General features: G+C 37.7%; 1 long non-coding RNA gene across 1 annotated transcript; it reads right to left on the bottom strand.

Moving 5' to 3' along the window:
- Window positions 1-6,567: 6,567 nt before the first annotated feature.
- LOC119913457 lies at window positions 6,568-11,466 on the bottom strand. Its single transcript, XR_005446453.1, has 3 exons — window positions 9,927-11,466; window positions 9,194-9,286; window positions 6,568-7,575 (listed from the first exon to the last, which is right to left on the bottom strand). It is a non-coding gene; the product is annotated as an uncharacterized LOC119913457 (long non-coding RNA).
- Between the last annotated feature and the right edge of the window lie 1,926 nt (window positions 11,467-13,392).

Here is a 13,392-nt window from a genome sequence, read left to right as displayed (position 1 = left end):
TTTTGTAATAGTATGAAGAAAACATCTTCTTCCAGTTGTGCAAGCAGGAAGTAAACTAATCTGGTCATGTGGCCTTTCACACTAGTCACATGATATTGATCAATTTTAATCAAGACAATTTATTTTTTCATTTAAAAGTTGAATTTCTTGCCTAAAGCCAACAATACACCTTTTAGAGCTTCAGTAATAAAAAACGACGCGGTCATAAATGTAACCGATGGGATTAAACGGGTTAAGTAGATTATATTGCTTATATTGCACCAATATAAGGCTGAGCATAACAATATAAGGGATGTAATTATTGAGGCATCAATAATCAATTTGTTCACTAATTTTCTAATTAACTAATCATTAACTAATCTTTAGCTACTCTATAAAATTTAATTAGGAATTACTTATTAACTAATTCACTAACAGTTCATTCTTCATTTGTTCCCAGGTAACTACTCAAACTGTTGCGTCCCTTCTTATAGAGTGTTTTATCTGTGTGAAGTAAACTTTGAGCTAGCTCTTGTGACATAATAGAACAGTTGGTCATTATATTATAATGGATTTCCTTCAAATTGAGTAGGCATTAGGGATACTACTGTTATTATTATAAGCTGTCTATGTACATTTAGATATTGTTATATTCATTTTTTAATCCAAATATTGTTATTTGTCAATATGTTATTCATATGCCAATGACATTGTCATTGCTATTTTGTTTATCATTCAAATTAAAAATTTGAATATGAATGTAACATGAAGAGAGACAGAGCGAGAGAGGTGGAGTAGGGTGCAGTATACAGCCAGTACAGAATATTTGGAGTCCAGAGAAGAGAAGTAGAGGGAGGAAGCTCAGAAACAAATGCTACAAGGTTGGTGTTCTAATTACTTTTTAATATCATCATCTTCTGAAACCTTAAAACTTTATCTCATTGTTTGGACGCTTGAACAGCTGATAGTGTATTTTATAAACCCAGTGGCTATCACAGGCTATCCATGAAAACGTTAAAGGGATCTCAGTCATAAAATGTCTTCTGTGGCTCTGGAGTAGAGTCTGAGAAGTTCAGACTGTAGGTGTCATCAGGGTTAGAACTGAAAACACAAATATATGACATAAACAATCACTGAAAAGTGGGGGCATGGACTTTGAAAGCAGAGGTCATATGACAGACAGGTACATCTATTGGAAGATGCTTTTAAGTTTTATAATGCTGAATACTCCAAGTGCCAGCTAGCCACTTGCTGCTTTGTCCTGTGCAGGTATATGCCGTTTTTCCATTACCAGCTCAAATTGCCACAACTCGACTCTACTCGACTCAGTTTGGCCGTCCTCCGTTTGCCATTGCAGATATTACCCAGAGATAGAACCCCTCAATGTAGATGGTTGTCAAAGCTACGCCACACACAACTGCTGAAACGTAATTTTCAAACACACACACACCAGTGACCCACATACAGTCTCTTTATTTAAGTTAAAACATTTCAACATTACTCAGAATGTAAAGACAGATATGCGGTATGAAAACCTTACAGCTGAATGTTTTCCTCTGCCGTTGTTGCTGCAGCGGTCTGTGTGACGGTGGGACCTGAGGGCTCTGTAAACGGGCAGCTGGCCGGCCTCACACGCTCCTCCCACGGGTTGCCGCAGGCCACTTGCCTCAATTCCTAAAACTTTCAAGCACATTTTTGTTCCGCCATCACTTTTTGTAAAACTGACAATGTTTGATATCTACACAGCTGATTTCTCACCTCAAAACTTTATAGAAGTGGATTTAGTGATGAATTAACGTATGCAAACTTTAAAATTTAAAATTTAATGTTACTGGCCTCTGTCTGGCGTGCAATGATGATGCAGTGAATAGTGACGATTCTCTCTGACCAATCAGCAGTCTGCTGTGTTTTCACGTCACATTTTAGTATCGCTTCAGCTTGCTTGGAACGTCAACAGAGTTTGTATGAAAAAAAAGTACCTGGTAGGAGGTACAGGTACAATTTTTGCACAATGGAAAACCAAAAAAAGGCGAGTAGAGTCGAGCCGAGTCGAGCTATACTCGGGTTATAGTTTACAGTGGGTGGTTTATTAGAGCTGTGAGAGTAAACCACAGCTATTAGCTGAAAGACATTTAAATGTGCTGTAGAGCTGTGGGAAACTGCAGAGTAGGGTGATAATTCTCTCTGGGTTCATCTCTAAGAGGCACCCTTTCAGTCAATTGATCTATTGTTCATATAAAAATAATGAATAGTGCAGTTACAAGTTAAATTGCTCCATATATCTACAACATGTCCTTTTAAAAACGAGGATACTAAGAATATCACTTAAAGCGTTTCAAACAGTACTAAACTCAGGTTATACTGATTACCCAAATGGTATAGCCAATGTGCATGTAGTGATACACACGTTAGCTCCGCTTTAATCTTGAGAGCTGCAGAGCTGCAGTCTCTATTCATTCAACTTACACTGTAAATTTCCAGCTTAACTGAGGCTTTTTGAAGACCCTTTTCTCTCTCTGTCTCTTTCTCTCGCCTGTCATTCACCAGTGTGAGTTATGCATGCATGTCATGCTGACGACAACTACAACTACACGAGTCGCATTTCCTTGCGGGTCTATTTCAAGTTGCCGGGTATTTAAAAACGATAAAATATTCTTTGTGTGGTTCATCAACGGTGATAAATTATCCGAAGGTCCCACGACAACTCGGCACAACACCAGTGAAGCCGGGGCTCACCCTCTTCCGCCACCACACACACGCTACGCCTACACATGCGCACAGACAACCCAGGGTTAGGGTTACAATTTTGGATTTATTTACCTTTAAAAACATTTATTGAAAGTTTTATTCTTTTTACATGTTTATTTACAGCATTAAATGTTGAAATGTATATTGTAACAGGCTGTATATTAACTTATTGGGAGGAAATTGGTAGTTCTATGTAAAATCAGATGTTGAGCACCCCCATATTGCCAAAATGGCGTGATCCTTGTTTCGCTGCAAAGCTTCGACTGTGAGATTGACAGTCGAATCAGGCTCCGCCTACCGAAGCATCGAATCTTTGACTATTGGGGGTCAGCCCTGATATACATATATATACACACATATATATGATGATGATGATGATGATGATGATATATATATATATAATCTATCCATTTTTTATGTCTTTTCCTTTCCAGATATGTCAATAAACTCATCCTCCTCTTTCAATGACTCTCTTCTTCATCCTGAACTTTCCTCCATCAATCCATACCTCCCTTACAAAATGATTTGCTACATCACCAGACCAGGCTCCTTAATAGTCAGCACATTTCTTATCACAAACATAATCCTCCTCTTCCCTCTCTGCATCCTCATCCTCTACCTGGGTCTTCAACGATGGCAACAACGACGCTCCACCACCACAGCAGCAATGACGAGTCACTCAGACAGCTTCACCTACCACATGGTTGCCATGGAGCTGATTGGTGTTTTAGGATGCATCCTCTGCTTTTGTGGTATCTATAGGGATCGTGTCATTGTATTTATTGCAGGGTTCTGTCTTTGGACCTTCAGCTGGTATGGAGAGACGTACTTTCAGATCCTGACCTGTGTGGAGCACTACCTGGCTGTCGTTCATCCCATCACCTATCTGAGCCTGAGAAGTGAGAGAGGGATCAGAATCAGAAATATCAGCATTAATTGTGTTTGGCTGCTTTGCTTTGGAGGAACAAGTCTGATGACTTTAGAAAATGTCTCCTTAATCATGGATTTCAGCCTCTTGATTTTTTCATTAATCATCATCTCCTTTTGCAGCCTTTCTGTTCTCTGCGTTCTGATTCGTCCAGGGCCAGGACAACAGGGTGGGGATAGGGAGAGGGTTGACCAATCAAAGCAGAAGGCTTTCTACACTATTGTGGCCATACTGGGAGTGCTGGTGTTGAGGTGTGTTTGGAATCTGGTTTGGGGTGTTCTTAAAATGTTAAGAGGAAAACTTGATTGTGTGATGACGTCTGGATTCTGGTTTAATCTTCCCAGCAGTCTGGTGTTACCTCTGCTGTTTGTACACAGAGCAGGAACATTTGCGTGTTGTAAGAACAACAGCACATAAGGACAAGGTTTACATTAGATTTGCATTAAATGAAGTCACTTCAGATACAAGACAAATAGTACATATAAAACAATAGAAGCATATACCATTAGATTACACGATGATAATAAGTTTACAAAATGCTACCTTAATGTATGTTTTTGGCCACTTTGTGGCATAAAACTTTGCTATGGCTAACATGTTAACAACTGTCAATTCACACATCCTCTGGTTTTGTTTCTGCCTACACCTGAGAAAAACACCTGGTTCTTTAGTCTGCATAACACTTTTTAATGTTTTTAAAGTGTATTATGGGTTTTTATAATGCGTTATTAATCTGCAATTTAAATAGCAATGCGCCAGGTGCACTTGGCTTTTAAAAGTAATGATAGATAATACTTGGTTTAATTCATGTTATGCCCAGATGATATGAATAATTAAGAGACTAAATACAAATTCTGTGTGCCCGGTTTCTTACTTTGTGTAAGATTATGTGCCATTTAACTAGCAAAAGTGGAGTTGGAAATTTCATAATGCTCCATGCACTTCTGACTGACAACTGTAGATTGTTTAAATATGGCCCTAAGGGTTTATAGCCATGCTAGTGGCTCTGTGAGGCTGTAAATGCTAACACCAACATGTCAACACACTCAAAATGCTAACATACTGATGTTCAGCAGGTATAATGTTTATGTTCATCATTTAATTTAGTTTGTTAAATTATTTGCTAGTTTGCACAAAAAAAGTTATGCCAATAATATAATAGTTTAGATATATACGGTATAAAGTCATAGTAGATGATTTGGTATTACTGGGTTATTGCACAGGAACTGTTTTTATAACTTTCATGTCTGATTTAGCTGTCTGTGTAATACTCCCTGTGGAAGGACATAGGCAAAAGGTTCAGTTTACAGCACACATACAGCAAACAAAAAAGCGTGTAAAAGAAAGTGAAAACAATGAAAACAAATCTGAAATAATTCTTTTTGGTCCTCCAAAGTCTATCCCGAAATTTACAAAAACATCCTGGCTGTCTGTCTACAAATATAAAACCCTGCCGCCAGAAACCTTGGTGTGATATTTGACAGTGACCTTTCATTTGAAAACAAGTCAAAAGTAATTCAATCAGGTTTTTATTAGTTAAGAAGCATCTCAAACATCTGGCATTTTCTCTTACCCGATCTCTCAAGGGTAATTCATGTTGGTATATCATCTCGGTTAGATTACAGTAATTATTGTATTTACGGCTGAAACGATTTATCGAGAAATTTAAATAATCCGATAACTAAAACACTTGATGCAAGTTATTTGCTTCAATGCTTTGTTTAATCCATATAACAATACAGCATGCTGTTTCGCATAGATGATTACTACTGTTGCACAGCGTGCTTATGCTGTGGACAAGTAAAGACGACGTGATTTGATGGTGCAGATTGCAAAGTGGAGGAAGAGAGAGAAAATAGCAAGGGACGAAGAAGAGACAAGCCAGAGAAAAAGAAAGTGTCCAAAGTATGGGATCATTTCAGGCTAAAAGAAAACACACACTGTACAACTCCTTACAGTGTGTCTACTGTAACGGAACTATCCTAGAACAACAGCAATGCTTCAACATCTGAGCAGAAAGCACCTGGTTTATGCATTAAGTCCAAAGAGTGGACCCGAAACAAGATAACGTTAACGTTAGCATTTAACATGATTGCTATCTATATTATATGGGTATTTTCTTCCATTTTATTTTTGAATTGTCTCAATTGTCTGATTTGATTTGCCTTATTGCCTCCTGAACTGTTTTAATCCTGGATTCACCATGTAAATCAGTTTGAAACTTTGTTTTGAAAAATGCTGTGTAAATAAAGTTTATTACTAATATGAGTTTGTCTATGTACATTTACATTTTGTTATATTTTCCGTTTTTTATGTAATTATTTGTTTATCCAGATGTCAGTCAATTTGTCTTTCCCACTTTGTTGTTTATTCAAATTTAACGTCTGAATTTGAATGTGACATGAAGAGAGACACACAGACAGAGGTGGAGTGGGCTGTAATATATACAGCTAGTACAGAATATTTAGAGCAGATACTCAGAGAGTCCAGAGGGGAGACACGAAGGGAGGAAGATCAGAAACAAATAACTTATACTGCAATACATACAAGGTTGGTGTTGCAATACTTTTTAACATCATTATCTTCTTAAATCTAAAATCTTTATCTCACTGTTTTGGACACTTGGACAGCTGGTACTGTATTTTGTAAACCCAGTAGTTTTCCCACAAAAGCTTTGTTACGTTCCTATATAACTTTAGGGGAACTCAGTTGTAATATGTCTTCTGCCGCTCTAAAGGACATTTCTAACATCTGAGAAATTCAGTGTTTGACGTCATCAGGGTTAGGCTTGAAACTACAAATACATGAAGGAAAACAGTGGGCAATTAAGAGACATGTAGGATAGATGCTTTTGAGTTTCATTATGTGAGATGTAGGATACATCATGTTTTGAACCTTGACTATACAAAATGTCATGATCATGATAATTTTATTCAACAAGCTGTAAACACAACATTTACATATATCAACCTCATGAAATTGTTTTGACAAACATGTTAGGAAATATAGCAATAATAGCATTCATTTCAGGTTGTTTTTCTGTCCAGATGTTAAATTTAATTTAAATATTCAATCTCCTAACTACATTTAAATATCTTGAAAAACACTCAGATACTCAGAATCTCACGTATAGGTTGTACAAAATTACTAAACTCACGTTATAATGATTATCTAAAAGATGTAGCTCATGTGCATGCAGTGATACTCCAAAGAAGACATCTAAAAAAAGGGATGAGCCCACTTTAAACTCAGCAACTGTAAAGTCACGTCAGTTCTTAAGTAATTCAAAAGCATTGAAGTGTGTTAAAGGACTTTACAGTTAATCTTTAGATCAGTGAATTCAAAACTTAAAAATAAAAAATAAAACAGCAGTAGGAACAGTGAATGACCTGTCCGTCTTCTTGGATTGAAAGACATACAATAGATGTAATTCATACATTTTTTAAATTTAATTTTAATGTCTTTCTTTTACAGATATGTCAGCAAACTCTTTCTCCTCCAATCACTCTCTTCTTCATCCTAATCTGTCCTCCATCAACTCCTACCTCCTTTCTGGGACTGAGTGCTTCTTCACCAGAACAGGCTTCTCAATATACACCATGTACTTCAGCACAAACATCATCCTCCTCCTCCCTCTCTGTATCCTCATCCTCTACCTGGGTCTTCAACAACGACGCTCCACCTCCACAGCAGCAATGACGAGTCACTCAGACAGCTTCACCTACCACATGGTTGCCATGGAGCTGATTGGTGTCTTCGGATGTATCCTCATCCTTTGTGGTCTCTATAGGGATCATGTGATTGTATCTTTTGTAGGGTTTTGTCTTTGGTCCTTCACCTGGTATGGAGAGACGTACTTTCAGATCCTGACCTGTGTGGAGCGCTACCTGGCTGTCGTTCATCCCATCACCTATCTGAGCCTGAGAAGGGAGAGAGGGATCAGAATTAGAAATATCAGCATTGGGTGTGTTTGGCTGATTTGCTTTGGAGTAACAAGCCTGATAACTCTAGAAAAAGTCTCCTTCAGCATAGATTTCAGTCTCTTGATTTTCTCCTTCATCATCATCTCCTTCTGCAGCCTTTCTGTTCTCTGCGTTCTGTTTCGTCCAGGGCCAGGACAACAGGGTAGGAACAGGAGAGGGTTGACCAATCAAAGCAGAGGGCTTTCTACACCATTGTGGCCATTCTGGGAGTGCTGGTGTTGAGATGTGTTTGGAATCTGGTTTGGTGTGTTTTTAATGTTTTGAGAGGAAAGAGTGATTGTGTGATGATGATGTGTGGAGTCTGGTTTAATCTCCCTGGCAGTCTTGTGTTACCTCTGCTGTTTCTACAGAAAGCAAGAACGTTGGTGTGTTGTAAGGACAACACCACATGAGGAAATGGATTAGATTAAATTTGCATTAAACAAAATCATTTCAGATACAATTAAATACATAGATAAAAATTATTAAAGTATACCATAAGATTACACAATAACAGTGACATCACAAAAACCACTGAATTTGTGTTTTTCGCCACGTGGAGGCAGAAAAACTCCAAAAGCAAATAATTGCATATTTAAACAGAATCTGGTTTTGTCTCCACCTACTGCTGAGCCAAATATCTGGCTGTTTAGCTGCTACATTTTCAACTTCCTTCACCAGCTACACTGCAAAAAAAAAAAATAATAAATTCAATAACCCAGCAAAATAGAATAAAATAAAATAAATACAATTTTAAGTTGGGAAATTAAACTTAACATTTTCAGTTTTGCTTTTCTGTTTGATCAACTTTCAGTTTTTAGTTTTCTTAACCCAAATCCTTTCTGGTAACTTAACCCCAAGTTGTAATAACTTTAATAACAACTTTGACACATCTGAATGTGTAAATAATTACATGCAATGTCTACATTCAAAGCAAATCTGTCCCACTCTTGAGTTGTAACAATGTATCACCTCTCGAACAGCAAAATACACTGATGTAGCATTTAAGGAGATCCGAGAAGACTTAGTAAAGTCTTAGTCTTAGTCAGTAGATGTTGCGTGTAGCAATGAAGAAACTACAAACTTTTGAAACTTCATTTTAATATAAAAATTTATATTTAACGTTAATGAACCACTTCTCTTGACTGTCACAGAGATGCAGGGGAAGGACCTTCAAGGTTGCAGTCTCCTAATATATATCTGATAGATGTTCATTAAAGTCACTGTCTTTGTTTGTCCCTTAGGTAGTGTACAGTTTTTTTTATTCTAACTGACTGTTACTACAAGCAATACCTTACATCAGATTGATTGTTTATTAAAAAAAAAAAAAGTATTTATGAAGAGAATGTTCACAAACAGAGTGTACAAAATATGGAGAATATTTTCTATAATCTATAATTCGCTTCTTCATCCAGTCTGTTAAGAAGTTCTCTTGCCCTTCTGGCCTGAGTCTTGGAGTGTGCTGGTTAATGGCTGGCACAATTAGCTAATGTTACAATCAGCAGTGAAATGTTGACTTCTCTTGTATTAGAACAGTCCTGTGTAATCTCACCAATGGTTCTGAAAGTGCACATACCAGCTGTGTCTAAATTCAGGACAGTCTATGGATGCAAGGCCAGTCTGCTTCACTGTCGTAGGTGAACTTACAGAATTTGCACAGCATTCAAATCTGAAAGACAAAAGTGACAAGTTGCTAGAAATTAGTAATGCAATAACAGAATAAACATTTAAGAGTTGGTTAATTTCCCTCAAACAAATATTTTCTCAATATGTGCCAGTTACAACTGTCATTGTAAAAGTAAGTTTCACTCTGGAATTACCAATGACAAACTATATTCTGTCTCATTAATTTTGAATTTTAACTAGGCCTACATATTGTGACAGAAAAGACAATTAAAATTATTCAATTTAATCATTTATTCATGTTTTTACCAGTACCAAAGCTCATCTGGAAGCTGACGCTAGATAAAAAATTGGAATTCCAGTGTTAGCCATTCAAATGTAAGCGAAGCTATTCATGTAGCTGTAATATTATCAACTCACACATAAAAGAATTAAGACTATTTGGAGGAACCAGGCGGAAAAAAACATGCCTGCCCGGTTTTAAGGGTAACTAACTTAACATTACTTGGCTAGACAAGTTTTTCATGCATTAGCTAGCCACTAGTGTTTGCTAATAAAGTTAACGTTATTTGCGTTTACCTTGTCTATGATGATTCTCAACTTATCTAATGATTCATCACAGCATATAACTTTATCCTATTCAAATACTGAACACTATTTTAAATGAAAAGAATATCAACACTGACCTGGGTGCTCTCAAGTGTTGCTCTGATCCATAATAGCCAGTCAGAGAAGTGGAAGGACAAACATCAACGGTTTAAGTTGGCTTTCCCGCATTTCACAACAAAGGCATGTGTGTTTTCAGAACTTTCGCCCCAAGTACTGAAGCACGTGTTAAATAAATAAGTTGTAATAACTCACTTATTAGTTTTAGTTTTTTGGGTGTTTTTACTATGTCGATAGGAAATAGTTATTGTGTGATGATGTCTTGTGGACTCTGGTTTAACCTCCCTGGCAGTCTGGTGTTGCCTCTGCTTTTTCTACACAGAGCAGGAACATTATGGTGTCGTAAGAACAATGCCACATGAGGACATGGATAAGATAAAATTTGTATTGATAATTATCATCATGTTAATTTCTATGGCTAACATGTTAGCAATCAATTTTCTATTTAAACATAATTTAAGCATCTGGTCTCCACCTACTGCTAAATACTGTCTCTGTCACTTTAGCTGCTAGATTTTCAACTTCGTTCACCAGTTACTTGCTAACTTTGTCTGTGTGCTGTTTGATGTTGAATAATTGGTTTAGCTACAGTGGTTGAACCAGAGATGCTCTGCTGAAGACAGATGAGAGCACTGAGACTAAACCTTACAGTTTTGGTTTTACTGTAAATGTGCTGCAAAACCAAAACAAAGTTAAAGGGATTGGGTGAGAATGCTTTCACTTAGTTTAATAGTTATTCATATGCAATTGACAAGAATCTTGTTATTATCGGTTATCTATTCCATTTTATTTTTGGATTTGTTTAATTGTCTGATTTGATTTGCCTCATTGCCTATTGAAATATTTTAATCCTGGATCAACCACGTAGAGCAGTTTATATCTTTGTTAAATCTTTAATAAAGATTATTATGATTATCCATGTCGGTCCATTTTTGATGTAATCTATAGCTTATTCATGTCAGCCAATCTGTCATTTCTATTTTGTTTATTATTCAAACTAAACATTTGAATTTGAATGCTACATCAATACAGACAGAGAAACAGAGAGGTGGAGAGGGGCTGCAATGAACAGCCCAGTACAGAATATTTGGAGCAGATGCTCAGAGGGGAGACACAGAGAGATGAAGGTCAGAAACAAATAGACACAAAATTCAGGTAGCCCGCAGGTGGCTGAATCTTTGTGAGCTGGTTTCACTGGAGCAGCTCTCAGAATTCTGGGTCTCAGGATTCGGTTTGGTGAGCAGGTTGGTGGATCCAAACGCAGGACGCAGAGCGGAGCAGGTATAGTTCAAAAGGTTTAATGAAACAAACTGAGAGCGAGCCCACTTACAAACAGAGTGGCTGAACAGAGGGAATCCAAAATAACGTAGTCCAAGAAAACAAAAGGTGATCCAACAGAAAAGTCTAGAAACAGGTGTGTGAACCAAAATCCAAAGAAGTGACAGGGAACAGGCAGGAAACAAGCAAGACGAGACAGCGCAGGCTACAACCATACAATGAGGGACAGAGCACGTACACGCAACAATGTCTGGACAAGAACTGAAGAGAAACAGCAAACATATATACACACACCAGGGACTAATGAGCAGGGCGAGAGCAACACAGGTGACAGACATGAGACTAACGAGACACAGGCAGGCAGGGAAAGAGCAGGGGAAAACAGAGAGACAGCCAGGCAGAGGGATACTGGAGGAACAGTCAGTACACAGGTTACAGATCAGAGGAATATAAATAACAAATGAATACAGACAGATAACCAAAAGAACAATCACCAAAAATGAAAAGAGACTGAAGCTGAGATTAAAGAGAACACCAAATAAGGGAAATACCAAGAGACAACAGATTATATAACAGATACTGGACAAAAGACAACAGACAGGGCCAAACCCAAAACTCAACAACTCTAAGACAGATACTGAACAGATCAAAATAACAAACACTGAAGTACACGGACCAGGGCCATGTTTCAGAGAGCGAGTTTAGTGAAAACTCTGAGTAAGTTGAGTCTGAGATGAGGGAAACTCTGGGTTTTCGGTTTCAGAGAGCGAGATCAGATAAACTCTACGTCTGTAACCCCGGCAACTTACGCTGTGAGTTTCTCTCTGACTCCTCCCCTCCTGCGGAGCTTGAAGCGGCTGTCTCACACACCGTTTCATTTCCTCAATTATACTGTCGATAAAGCACATATTGAAACGCAATTACGTCTTTAGAAACATCGAAATCACAGCTAAATAGGCCATTGTTTTCTTTTTTACCCAAACATGATCTTGAACATCTGTCATCATGTATGGACAGAGTGTTATCTTTGGACATCATAAATTTATCCTCAGCACAGAATAAAATCTATAAGCTACACTGTTCTTTATAACACAGTGACTCTGTGGACATTAAGGCAAAAAATTTAGGCCTACTGTGCGCTACAGTGCTGCAGTTTAAAGTAATCTGTACAAAACTGATCAATGAACAGTAACCTTTCATATTGTAGTCGCACAGATTGAACATTCCTATAGTATTTATCAACTGGATATGATGTGAATATTTCTAAGTGAGGATGACTGTGGTGCTGCTGAAACAAATAGGCTAAATGTAGTTTAAAAGTGAGTTTTTCATTATCTGGTGATAGTCGGAATGTGTTTTAACAGGATTTCATAAAATACGAAATGAGCAAGATTGTGACAGACGTCTTAAACGATGTCAGTTTGAACCTAGAAACACTTTACATTACAAAAATGAGGAGCCTAAGCTATGTCTAATCTCTTCGATTAATATTTTCATCTTCCGTTATTGTCACCGGCATTTATTCCCGTCAGGTTCCAGCTGAATAAACAAATTCATTAAAATGAACAGGCTGGAGGAGAATTCCTGCACTTTATCAGTCATTAAGGAAATTCCAGTCTGGTAAATGATGAATGAGCAATGCTCTATAAAATGTAATATTGTTAACGTATCGATCCTCCACTCCTGTGTTTTAGAGCCAATCATGGTCTGCGATGGCAGCATTCATTTTTTGTAGCTCCACCCGATTAAAATGGAGGCTCTGCCTTTATTTACCCGTTGCCATGGTGAATTGTAGTATTGGAGCTCCATTGATGATGGCTTTTTTTCATCCCCACGCACACGCTTCCATCAGGTTTACACTCAGAGTTTGTTGAACCCGCTTTCTGAAACAGGGCCCAGGAGTAACTAATGAGACATTAACAGCGGACTAGGAACCAAGACATGGAACCAAAACACAGACTAAAATAACAGATACAGAAGGGACTACAAATAACATGACTGCGCTAGATTTCAGTTGTATTAATAGAACATAAAGCCTTAAACTGAAAAGATATTTGCCTGATCTTCTAAATGTTTGCATCTGCCCAACTCTGACAAGCGCCCAACCAACGCTTTACTGCGTAACTGCGCGCACACAGCCTGGATGACAGCTCATTTGTTAAGTTTTCGTAAGACTGAGGACCGGGATGCGGATACAGAACACTCAAG

This window comes from Micropterus salmoides, unplaced genomic scaffold (assembly GCF_014851395.1).
Source record: "Micropterus salmoides isolate LMB-PRFRI ecotype aquatic unplaced genomic scaffold, ASM1485139v1 Ms_hic_scaffold_2, whole genome shotgun sequence".
Lineage (NCBI taxonomy): Eukaryota > Metazoa > Chordata > Actinopteri > Centrarchiformes > Centrarchidae > Micropterus > Micropterus salmoides.
This window is presented reverse-complemented; position numbering and strand designations above follow the sequence as displayed.